This window comes from Salmo trutta, unplaced genomic scaffold (assembly GCF_901001165.1).
Source record: "Salmo trutta unplaced genomic scaffold, fSalTru1.1, whole genome shotgun sequence".
Lineage (NCBI taxonomy): Eukaryota > Metazoa > Chordata > Actinopteri > Salmoniformes > Salmonidae > Salmo > Salmo trutta.
In genome coordinates this window covers 18,337-30,812 of record NW_021823108.1, presented here as the reverse complement: position 1 = coordinate 30,812, position 12,476 = coordinate 18,337, and the positions used below count along the sequence as shown (strand labels likewise).

The 12,476-nt window shown below is 44.7% G+C and overlaps 1 pseudogene; it reads right to left on the bottom strand.

Moving 5' to 3' along the window:
• LOC115188977 (low-density lipoprotein receptor-related protein 1B-like) overlaps positions 1–12,476 on the bottom strand; it is a 49,056-nt pseudogene that overhangs the window by 24,927 nt on the left and 11,653 nt on the right.

Here is a 12,476-nt window from a genome sequence, read left to right as displayed (position 1 = left end):
GGTAGCATTTGCCTTTAATTGTTTAACTTGGTCAAACGTTTTGGGTAGCCTTCCACATGCTTCCCACATAAGTTGGGTGAATTTTGTCCCATTCCTCCTGACAGAGCTGGTGTAACTGAGTCAGGTTTGTCGGCCCTCCTTGCTCGCACATGCTTTTTCAGAATCTGCCCACAAATGTTCTATAGGATTGAGGTCAGGGCTTTGTGATAGCCACTCCAATACCTTGACTTTGTTGTCCTTAAGCCATTTTGCCACAACTTTGGAAGTATGCTTGGGGTCATTGTCCATTTGGAAGACCCATTTGCGACCAAGCTTTACTTCCTGACTGATGTCTTGAGATGTTGCTTCAATATATACACATAATTTTTCTCCCTCATGATGCCATCTATTTGTGAAGTGCACCAGTCCCTCCTGCAGCAAGCACCCCCACACAACAGATGATGCCTGCCACCCCCCGTGCTTCACGGTTGGGATGATGTTCTTCGGCTTGCATGCCTTCCCCTTTTTCCTCCAACATAACAATGGTCATTATGCCAAACAGTTCTATTTTTGTTTCATCAGACCAGAGGACATTTCTCCAAAAGTATGATCTTGTCCCCATGTGCAGTTGCAAACCGTAGTCTGCTGGCTTTTTTATGGCGGTTTTGGAGCAGTGGCTTCTTCCTTGCTCAGTGGCCTTCAGGTTATGTCGATATAGGACTCATTTTACTGTGGATATTGAAACTTTTGTACCTGTTTCCTCTAGCATCTTCACAAGGTCCTTTGCTGTTGGCTGCGCCGGACAGGCGGGGCGACTCTGGCAGCGCCGGACAGGCGGGGCGACTCTGGCAGCGCCGGACTGGCGGGCGACTCTGGCAGCGCCGGACTGGCGGGCGACTCTGGCAGCGCCGGACTGGCGGGCGACTCTGGCAGCGCCGGACTGGCGGGCGACTCTGGCAGCGCCGGACTGGCGGGCGACTCTGGCTCAGGATGCACCAGGCTGGGGAGACATGCAGGAGGCCTGGCTCTGGGAGCAGGCACAGGACTCACCAGGCTGGGGAGACTTGCAGGAGACCTGGCTCTAGGAGCAGGCACAGGACTCACCCGGATGGAGAGACATGCAGGAGGCCTGGCTCTGGGAGCAGGCACATGACTCACCAGGCTGGGGAGACTTGCAGGAGGCCTGGCTCTGGGAGGCAGGCACCGGATACACTGGGCCGTGGAGGCGCACTGGCGGTCTCGAGCGCAGGACTGGCACCACCCGTACTGGCTGGGTGCCCGCTTCCCCCCCGGCAAATGCGGGACGCTGCACCGAGCACACCGGCCTGTGGATGCTCGGCCTCGACACCGTGCGCATCACCCCATAGCATGGGGCCTGACCAGTCAAATACTCGCCACGGTAAAGCGCGGGGAGTTGGCTCAGGCCGCACTGGGTTCTCCAGGCAAACTGGGGAAACCGTGCGTGGAGCGGGCGCAGGACTCACCGGGCTGTGGAGGCGCACTGGAGGTCTGGAGCGCCAAGCTGGCACAAGACGTGCAGGGCTGGGGAGGCGCACAGGAGGCCTGGTGCGTGGGGCTGGCACAGTCTTCGCCAGACGGCTAGCATGCACCTCAGGACGAGTATGGAGAGCTGACTCGGGTGACATCAATTCGAGGACACCCTCCGTAGGGCGAATGTCGTGCCTCATGCACCAACACAGCAGCTCTCTCATAGCTCTCTCCTCCCAATCTCCCCATCAACTCCTCACTGTCTCTGCTTTCGCTCCCTTCACTCACCTCCAATTTCACCCCGACTGGCTCTGGTTCCATCCAGACGGGGCCGACCGTCCCGTCTGCCCCCCCCAAAAAAAAAATCTTGGGGCTGCCTCTCCTGGCCACGCTGCTTGGTCCTTTGGTGGTGGGTAGTTCTGTCACGACCATCGGATGAAGTAGACCAAGGTGCAGCGTGGTGAGTGTACATTTTCCTCTTTATTGAATGTCGCCAGCAAAACCAATAAATAATACAAAACGACCGTGAAGCTTACAGGGCAAGTGCCACAAACAAAGTTAACTACCCACAAGGACAAGGTTGGAAAAAGGGCTGCCTAAGTATGGTTCCCAATCAGAGACAATGGTAGACAGCCGTCCCTGATTGAGAACCATACCCGGCTAAAACAAAGAAATACAAAACATAGAAAAAAGAACATAGAATGCCCACCCAAATCACACCCTGACCAAACCTAAATAGAGACATAAAAAGGCTCTCTCAGGTCAGGGCGTGACACTGACCCACTGGAATTGCGATATAGTGAATTATAAGTGAAATAATCTGTCTGTAAACATTGTTGGAAAAATTACTTGTGTCATGCACAAAGTAGATGTCCTAACCGACTTGCCAAAACTATAGTTTGTAACAAGAAATGTGTGGAGTGGTTGAAAAACGAGTTTTAATGACTCCACCCTAAGTGTATGTAAACTTCTGACTTCAACTGTATATATATATACACACACACACACACACACACACACACACACACACACACACACACACACACACACACACACACACACACACACATATATATATTTACACACACAATGACTTGTTCAACTACAAATCTTTGTCTATTTATTGATGCCTCTAGGCAGCCCTTTTCATTATTAAGTCTACTACACATGTTGATTATGTAATAATTCATTTGAACAACAAATTCCAAATGCAAGCTTTATGAGTACATTATCAATTTCAAGCAATTTTGACATACCAAAAGACCAGTCGTCCTATTCTAGCAATTGTTGCTTGATGCCCCATTGATGGTGCGCTTGCAAATAAAACGTTAATATTCTTTATTATCAAAATGTTTTGGAGCTGCATATTTATTTATGGCAATCCTCTCCCTACAAATTTGACATTGCTCTGCTCCCGATCCTATAGCTGTACAGCAAATTAGCAATCTGTTCACCAGCTCACCCAACCTGTGTTGATTGACCGTTTGCTGGTCCAATCAGTGGGCAGTGTGTGTGTGTTTCACTAGCCAATCTGTTACACGTTCGTTTTGCAATGCTGCGACTACTGTGTCTGACTGCGTGTAAATGAATGCACTGAGACTCTGTCCTCAAAATGACTGACAAACCTGGCCAGATCATTTAGTCATCAGTCTCTAGTCAAAGTCAAGTCCCGAGTTTTGAGGCTCCAAGTCGAAGTCAAGTCTCGAGTTATTTTATTTTCTGTCGAGTCTCAAGTCATGAAATTTCTGACTGGAGTCAGACTCGAAGCCGCAATAGGTTGAACTTGAATGCTTTTCTGAGAAGATGAGGGAACAGCTGTTTCTCTTTATATTGATTATACTGCAACCCACTTTCTACTTGCCTCTCCCATCCAGTGGTGTAAAGTACTTAAGTAGTACTTTAAATTGTTTTTCTTAAGTCGTTTTTGGGGGTATCTGTACTTTACTTTTTATATTTTAGACATCATGTACTTTTCCTTCACTACATTCTTAAAGAAAATAATGTACTTTTTACTGCATACATTTTCTCTGACACCCAAAAGTACTAATGCTGAATGCTTAGCAGAACAGGAAAATGGAAAATTCATGCACTTATCAAGAAAAAAAATAACATCCCTGGTCATCCCTATTACCTCTGAACTTGCAGATTGACTAAACACGAGTGCTTTGCTGGTAAATAATGTCTGAGTGTTGGAGTGTGCCCCTGGCTATTCGTAAAGAAAAAAGAAAAAAAAGAAATGAGTGCTGTCTGGTTTGCTTAATATAAGGTATCTGAAATTATTTATACTTTTACTTTGATACTTAAGCATATTTTAGCAATTACATTTATTTTGATACTTTTAAAACCAAATACTTATAGACTTTTACTCAATTAAAATTTTACTGGGTGACATTCACTTTTACTTGAGTAATTTTCTATTACGGTATCTTTACTTTTACTCAAGTACTGTATGACAATTGGGTACTTTTTCCACTACTGTACCCATCAACATTTCCTCACAATTACAGAGAGCACTCTGACTGAAGAGACAGCAATGGACACACATATTTTACATAATACTGACTGATTGAATAATACATCACACATGTTGTAAAGAACATTGTGTGTGTGTGTGTGTGACTGTGTGTGTGTGTGTGTGTGTGTGTGTGTGATGAGCGTGTGCATGCGTGCGTGTGTGTTCTAGGCTCACCCTGGACACAGTTATGCTCATCACTGTGATCCACACAGTCAGGCAGGGCATCACAGTGCCAGCGGCTGGGGATGCAGTGAGCTCTGTTCAGACACAGGAACTCATCCTCCCTGCACTCCCTCACACAGTCTACCTGTCGGCACAACACACACACACACACACACACACCTCAAAAACAACACATACACCCCTGTCCGCCACCAAGCCATTCCACTGCCAGGTCTCAATATGGCTTGTCCAAGTCTTAACATTACATTATGGTGTATGTGAAGAAGAAGAAGATTTAGTCCATTGTCATTTTCAGATGAAATGTGAATTATATTTTTACAAAACATGACAGAGGGATGGATGTGTTATAAACTGTGAGTTACAGGTTGAATTAATCAACATGTCCCCTGGCGCAAAATACTTGGCCTTTGGTGAGATTGCTTTAATATATAATGCATGAGTCTAGGATGACGTTGCTCTCTCCAGGGGACTCTGTTGGCTGTGGAGAAAGACCTCATTAAAGAAGAGGTAGGCTGCCACTGTATGGAGGTGACTCTGAATTAAGCATTGTTTTAATTACACTGAGATCCTACGGGACCCTGATGTTTGGAGGAAACAGGCAAACATTCCCACACTACTTGTATCCAGGTATTTGAGAGATAAGGATGTTGATTGCCAAAAGCAATCTTTACACAGATGAGTCGTGCTGGCAATCATACAAAACCACGAGTCGTGCTGGCAATCATACAAAACCACGAGTCGTGCTGGCAATCATACAAAACCACGAGTCGTGCTGGCAATCATACAACAACATTTCAGGGGGATTTCCCATGAAAATATGGGCCAAGATAATTAGGACACATTTTCACATGTCGATGACCTTATGAACAAATGCCATACATTAAAGGAGAACAGACATGAAAGGTATCCTGCATTATCGCACAGACGATGAGGCTCAGCGGCTACTATCAGGGACTGCAATCAGGGCTTCATCAGAGAGCACTCACCTCATCAGATCCATCTGGGCAGTCTCTCTGGCCATCACACCTCAGGCGGGCCGACACACAGCCTCCCCCGACACACTCATACTCACTCAGGGCGCAGGACGGAAGGACCGCTGAAACAGATAAGGCACTTTTATTCAAAATGACTTAGAGTACAGTGAGTGCATACATTTGTATTATGTGTAGTTATTGAACCCACAACCTTGATGTTGCTAGCGCCACGCTCATACCGACTGAATCACACAGGACCACTCTAGACAAAAGAAGCTGACGACATAGACAATCCCCATTAAAACCGGTGCTGAAAATACTTCTCAACTGGCCACGACACCACCTGGTATACAAGTGCAACACAATGGCTGCAGATACAGAAACAGAGCTGCTTCAGAGGGTCCATTCTGAGTGCTATTCCTAGCGTGTTTTGGAGCACTTTGGACCCATCAGAGCAATTCAGTCTCACTCCCATCTGGACTCACTGGGAGAGAGGGGGGAAAAGCTTTTTCATGCATATCACGGTGTGGCCCTCCCAATTGGAGGAATTTACAGTGCAAGTGCAGCCACAACTGTCCACAGGTACTCTCCATATGAATATATAAAGAAAGTACTCAGCTAAAATATTAAAAACAAGTTATTATGAGAGAGAGAGAGAGAGAGAGAGAGAGAGAGAGAGAGAGGGAGAGAGACAGACCAACAAACCTGTACGTCTTTGTGTTGTTTAATTTCAACCCCACCAACCACACACCTTTATTTTCCTGTTTGTGACAATCTTGATGACATTGCTAATGAACCGTTCCATTTCCAAAGTACGCTTGGCAATATGTATATTGTTAAATCATGCCAATAAAGCACTGAGTTGAGCGAGAGACAGACAGACACAGAGAGAGAGAGAGATACAGAGAGAGAGAGAGAGAGATACAGAGAGAGAGAGAATAGACAGGGAGAGAAGAGTCAGAGAGAGAGAGAATAGACAGGGAGAGAAGAGTCAGAGAGAGAGAGAGAGAGAGAATAGACAGGGAGAGAGAGAGAGAATAGACAGGGAGAGAAGAGTCAGAGAGAGACAGAGAGAGAGAGAATAGACAGGGAGAGAAGAGTCAGAGAGAGACAGAGAATAGACAGGGAGAGAAGAGTCAGAGAGAGACAGAGAGAGAATACAGGAGAGAGAGAAGAGAGAGATAGAGAATAGACAGGAGAGAGAGAATAGACAGGGAGAGAGAGAGAGAGAGAGAGAATAGACAGGGAGAAGAGAATAGACAGGGAGAGAGAGAGAGAGAATAGACAGGGAGAGAGAATAGACAGGAGAGAGAGAGAGAGAGAGAGAGAGAGAGAGAATAGACAGGAGGAGGAATAGAGAATAGACAGGAGGAGAGGAATAGAGAATAGACAGGAGGAGGAATAGAGAATAGACAGGGAGAGAAGAGTCAGAGAGAGACAGAGAGAGAGAGAATAGACAGGAGAGAGAGAGATATAGACAGGGAGAGAAGAGTCAGAGAGAGAGAGAGAGAGAGAGAATAGACAGGGAGAGATAGAGAGAATAGACAGAGATATGAACAGAGAGAGACAGAGAGAGAGAGAAATAGACAGGAGAGAGAGAGATAATACAGGGAGAGAAAGTCAGAGAGACAGAGAGAGAATAGACAGGGAGAAAGATCAGAGGAGACAGAGAGAAATAGACAGGGAGAGAGAGAGAGAGAGAGAATAGACAGGAGAGAGAGAATAGACAGGGAGAGAGAGAGAGAGAGAATAGACAAGAGAGAGATAATAGACAGAAGAAAGAGAGAGAGAGAGAAGAGAGAGAGATAGCAGGGAGAGAATAGACAGTAGAGAGAGAATAGACAGGAGAGAAGAGTCAGGAGAGACAGAGAGAGAGAGAGAATAGACAGGGAGAGAGAGAGAGAATAGACAGGGAGAAGAGTCAGAGAGAGACAGAGAGAGAGAGAGAATAGACAGGGAGAGAGAGAGAGAATAGACAGGGAGAGAAGAGACAGAGAGAGAGAGAGAGAGAGAGAGAGAATAGACAGGGAGAGAGAGAGAGAAGAGACAGGAGAGAAGAGTCAGAGAGAGACAGAGAGAGAGAGAGAATAGACAGGGAGAGAAGAGTCAGAGAGAGACAGAGAGAGAGAGAGAATAGACAGGGAGAGAGAGAGAGAATAGACAGGGAGAGAAGAGGTCAGAGAGAGACAGAGGAGAGAGCAGAGAATCGACAGGGATGAGAAGAGTCAGAGAGAGACAGAGAGGAGAGAGAGAATAGACAGGGAGGGAAGAGTCAGAGAGAGAGAGACCTATTCCCAGATCTCAGGAAATTAGACCAAGTTTTCTCAATTGGTACAAATATATAGATACTGCACACACTAACACCATTACTTAGATCCAAAAAATAAGCTAAAACTGGACACCTTACTGAGTCAGTGAATGAACCGAGAGAGGAAAGCACGCAGGGCATTCCACGCCATTAAAAAAAACTAATTAAAATGTAATACCTATTCAAATTTGTCTAAAACGAATTGAACTTGTGTCATTGAAACAATTGCACTTTATGGCAGCGAGGTGTGGGGTCCACTTGCAAAACAAGATTTCACCCAAAGGTGACAAAAAAATTTTTGAAAACCTGCATGGAGAGTTCTGTAAGACTCTCCTCCAAAACTACAACCAGTGCATGCAGGGCAGAATTAGGCCAATATCGACTAATAATAAAACCCCAAAAAAGAGCAATTAAGTTTTGGAAACATCTAAAATACAGTGACCCCCTCTCATATCATTACCAAGCCCTGCAATACCAAGAGCTGAGCAAAGAAAAGAGTCCCCTCATCCAGCTGGTCCTGGGGCTGAGTTCACAAACCTGTTCTACTGACACACTGAAGCCTCAGGACCAGAACATCCAATCAATCAGAATAAACCAAATTACAACACAGTCAAAACAAAACTACATTACTTACAGGGAAACACAAGCACAAAGCAAAATGCAGTGCTATACGGCCCTAAATCGACAGTACACCGTGGCAAACTATTTGACCATGGTTACTGATCAAAACCTTAGAACAACCTTGACAAAGTACAGGCTCAGTAAGCACAGCCTTGCCATTGAGAAGGGTAGACAGGAAAACATGGCTCCCTGTAGAGTAAAGGCTGTCCAACCACTGCACCACGGCAGAACCTGAGACGGAGCTGCATTTCCTGACAAAATGTCAAAAACATAATTTTTTTTGAGAGTGTCAGTTCCCCAAATTTGAAACCCTTATTCAAGGTTTCAAAGACCTCTCTGATGAGAATATGCTACCCGTCCTGTTGGGGGAGGACGCAGAGAGCTGTGGGTTGGCAGCGCACTACATTGCTGCCTGCCATAAGATGAGGGACAGTGTCTGACAGACCAATCAACCTGCATATGTCCTCTACTGTATGCTTATTGTTATTGTTCACTGTATGGTTATTTTGACCCTTGATTTTTGTTGTTACTGTTGTCCCGTTGAGACAATATTGATTATTATTATTTAAATTATGTTAATATTGTAAATCTCCAAAGTAAGCTTTGGCAATATGTACAGTACATTGTTACGTCATGCCAATAAAGCAAAATTAATTGAATTAACAGACAGACAGACAGACAGACAGACAGACAGACAGACAGACAGACAAGACAGACAGACAGACAGACAGACAGACAGACAGACAGACAGACAGACAGACAGACAGACAGAGAAAAGAGAGAAAGAGAGAGAGATAGAGACAGAGATAGAGGGAGACATCTCAGTGGGAGAGACATACAGCTCATTTTAATTTCACACCTGTAGTTAGCAGACAGGAGAGAAGACCAGCTTGCTGATATTGAACCATCTGCTCGAGATTTGAAGTGCCTTGAAGCTACTCTGGCCTTGCATTTACTTCTCCACAAGACTTAACGTTTGGCATTCAGTTCATGCAATGAAGAACAAAGGGATTACGAATCTTAGAATAAAGGTGAGTGTCAGGATTTTCTACAGTGGAGTGAAATCTGTAATTGCTGTCAACTGAGAATTGGTCCACGTGTGGGAATAACTCTGTTTCTGAAGATATTAAGGGCTATTTTCTAGCTTTCAATGTAAGACAGTAAGCCAACTGTATCTATGCTTACTGGTGACGTCATAAAACGGCAACCGTTGCTGAACACGAACAAACACAAACGAACACACAGTCGCCCAATCACAAGGTGTGTGACGCACACAAGCATGCATTCCGACAGAGGGCGGTATTAACATGGTTGTAGGCTTTGAGTAAGAGAGTGAAAGCAAGTCCCCACCTTCACCAGCAGCCAGCAACACCTATCCAACAGCTATACAGTAAGTAATCAAGTGTGTGTGTGTGTGTGTGTGTGTGTGTGTGTGTGCATGTGTACGTGTGTGTGAGTGAGTGTGTCCGTGCGTGCGTGTGTTTCTATGAGCTCATACCAGGTCCTTGACAGTTCCTCTCGTCCTCCCCCATTTTACAGTCCTCCCGGCCGTCACAGAGCCACTTGTTGGAGATGCAGAGGTGATTGAGACACTGGAACTGGTCCGCAGGGCACGAGCGAGTCTCACAGCCTTTTTCATCAGAGCTATCAGCACAGTCACTGTCACCATCACAACGGAAACGAGCAGAGATGCACTCTCCGTTGTCACACACAAAGTCCCTGGAGGGGCAGGTGGCTGGCTCTGAGAGGTGTAAGGGAATAAGGAACGACAGTGATTTTAGGCGCATGACAGTGAGGCCTGTTTCCCCAGGGCATTCCTCATCATACCAAGCAGAAGTACTTGTTGGTAGTTATATTAGGTCGCTTTGTTTTGCGGAGTCATGTCACACGACCTGGATTTGAACCTTTGAAGCGTTTCATCGAACGTTCCCCTTTTCTTTTTATGTCAGATGATCCAGCATCATACTCAGACAATCACCTTCATTTTTGGTGCAGTTGTCATTTCTGGAGAAGGCTTTAAAGACAGGATGACATTTCGCTACGTCACATGATCGCCCAAAACACAGTGCTCTAGTTACAGTGTCAGGGAGTACGCAAGTTATATAGTATTATCCAAAAGTTCATTCCAAGTTCATTCCTTCCAGCCTAAACAAGAGACCGAAGACAAGGGACTTACTGCAGTTCTGTTCGTCTGAGTTGTCTCCGCAGTCGCTCTGTCCATCACACCTCCAGTGTTCCGGGACACAGTTGTTGTTCTGGCACCGGAACTCATGAGGACCGCAAGTCTTCTCATCTAGGCACAGAAACAACATGACAGTCCATAAAGACGCAAAACAAGCAAAGGGTCTGAACCGGTAGCCGTGTTGATGTTTTGCATAGCGCCAGGTGTGCGCGACCGTGATCGTCAGTCCCTTGAGTTGTCTCTAAGGAAGACAACAAGACGATGACCAATAAAGAGTAAGACATTACTTTACATACTGTATACAAACGCCTGCTACTGTCAAGAACAAAGACTAGGAGAACAGTAACTTTTCTGTCTTCTTTCTAAAATAACAACCTAGTAATCCGTCTATACATGTTGTCCCAACGCTGTGAAATCAGCAACGTGATTTCCTCTCATCTCCCTGTCAGACTTTTAATCCAACTGTCGGGAGAATAGATAAATACATAATGCATTCTTAATTGACAACCACACAGTACCATGCTCGAGAGCTAATTCCCAGACTTAGTATGACATTAACAGAATTCAAATTTGAACTGAGCACACCCGCGACAGTTGAATACTAAATGCATTCCTTCCCATGCCTGAAAGATTTCTATTCACGTTCTAGAATTAAGAAAGAAAAACAAGATGCTGGGAATTCCAGAACTTCGTATGTTGTTGCTTCTCGCCAGTGAAGGTAAGTCAAAGCCAGTAGGTGTATACAATATGTTCTGTAGCGTGTACGTCTCCTCTCATGCTTAATATCTGCCAGGTTGGACGAGAAGAAACCTTCAGATATGACCCATAGAGAAAAGAAAAAAAATTGAACACTGACTGAAAACCAGAGAGAACGACTCAAATCATAGAGAGACCTTACTGTCATCCCCTCAATCCCCCTAAATGTCACCGTTAAATGCACAGGCAGCAGTGGAAATGCCAAGGTCAATCCCTAGCAGTCCATTTGATTAGAGGAAGAGCCAGTAAAAGGACTTAACCTCCTCCAGCTAATCTCTGGAGCTGGCCATATTAACAAGTGCTTTATGAGCATATCAAAGACCAGTCAGCATTAATGAGGTGGTCATCAGTAAAACATGCCATTTGATGTCTGCATAACGTTATCTATCACATTCAATTTAAGTCTACACGTTTGCGTTTAGCTGCTCAAAGCTTGCATATAGTACAACGAGTCACAAAGTCGAGATACAAATGTCCCTTTAGAGTAGGCCATTCCATTGAGATCAAAAACTGCTACAATAGACTAGACTAGACTACACTCTTAGAAAAAAAGTTGCTATGTAGAACCTAAAAGGGTTCTTCGGCTGTCCCCATTGGAGAACCCTTTGAAGAAACCATTTTGGTTCCAGGTAGAACCCTTTTGGTGATTCTACATGGAAACCAACAGGGTTCTACCTTGAACCAAAAAAGGGTTCTCTTATGGGGACAACTGAAGAACCCTTTTGGAACCCTTTTTTCTAAGAGTGTAGACTAGAATATAATATAACATTCATCGCCTTCAGAAAGTATTCATACCCCTTGACTTACTCCACATTTTGTTAGAATCGACATTGGCAGCGATTACAGCTGTGAGTCTTTCTGGGTAAGTCTTGCACACATGGATTGTACAATATTTGCAAGCTTTGTCAAGTTGCCATTTTTTTATGTCTTGCCATACTCTTTCAAGCCATTTTTGGTAAAAACTGTAACTAGGCCACTCAGGAACATTCAACGTCTTCTTGGTAAGCAACTCCAGTGTATATTTGGCCTTGTGTTTTAGGTTTTGTCCTGCTGAAAGGTGAATTTGTCTCCCAGTGTCTGTTGGATAGCAGACTGAACCAGGTTTTCCTCTAGGGTTTTGTCTGTGCTTAGCTCTATTCGGTTTATTTTTATCCTAAAAAACTCCATAGTCCTTGCAGATGAGCATACCCATAACATGATGCAGTCACCACCATGATCGACAATATAAATAGTGGTACTCAGTGATGTGTTGTGTTGGATTTCAAATCAAATCACAATTTATTATTCACATGCGCCAAATACAACAGGTAGAGTGAAATGCTTATTTACGAGCCTTATTTACGAGCCTCTAACCAACAATGCAGTTAATAAGAAATATGGATAAGAATATGAAATAAAAGTAACAAATAATTAAAGAGCAGCAGTAAAATAACAATAGCAAGACTATATACAGGGGGGTACCGGTACAGA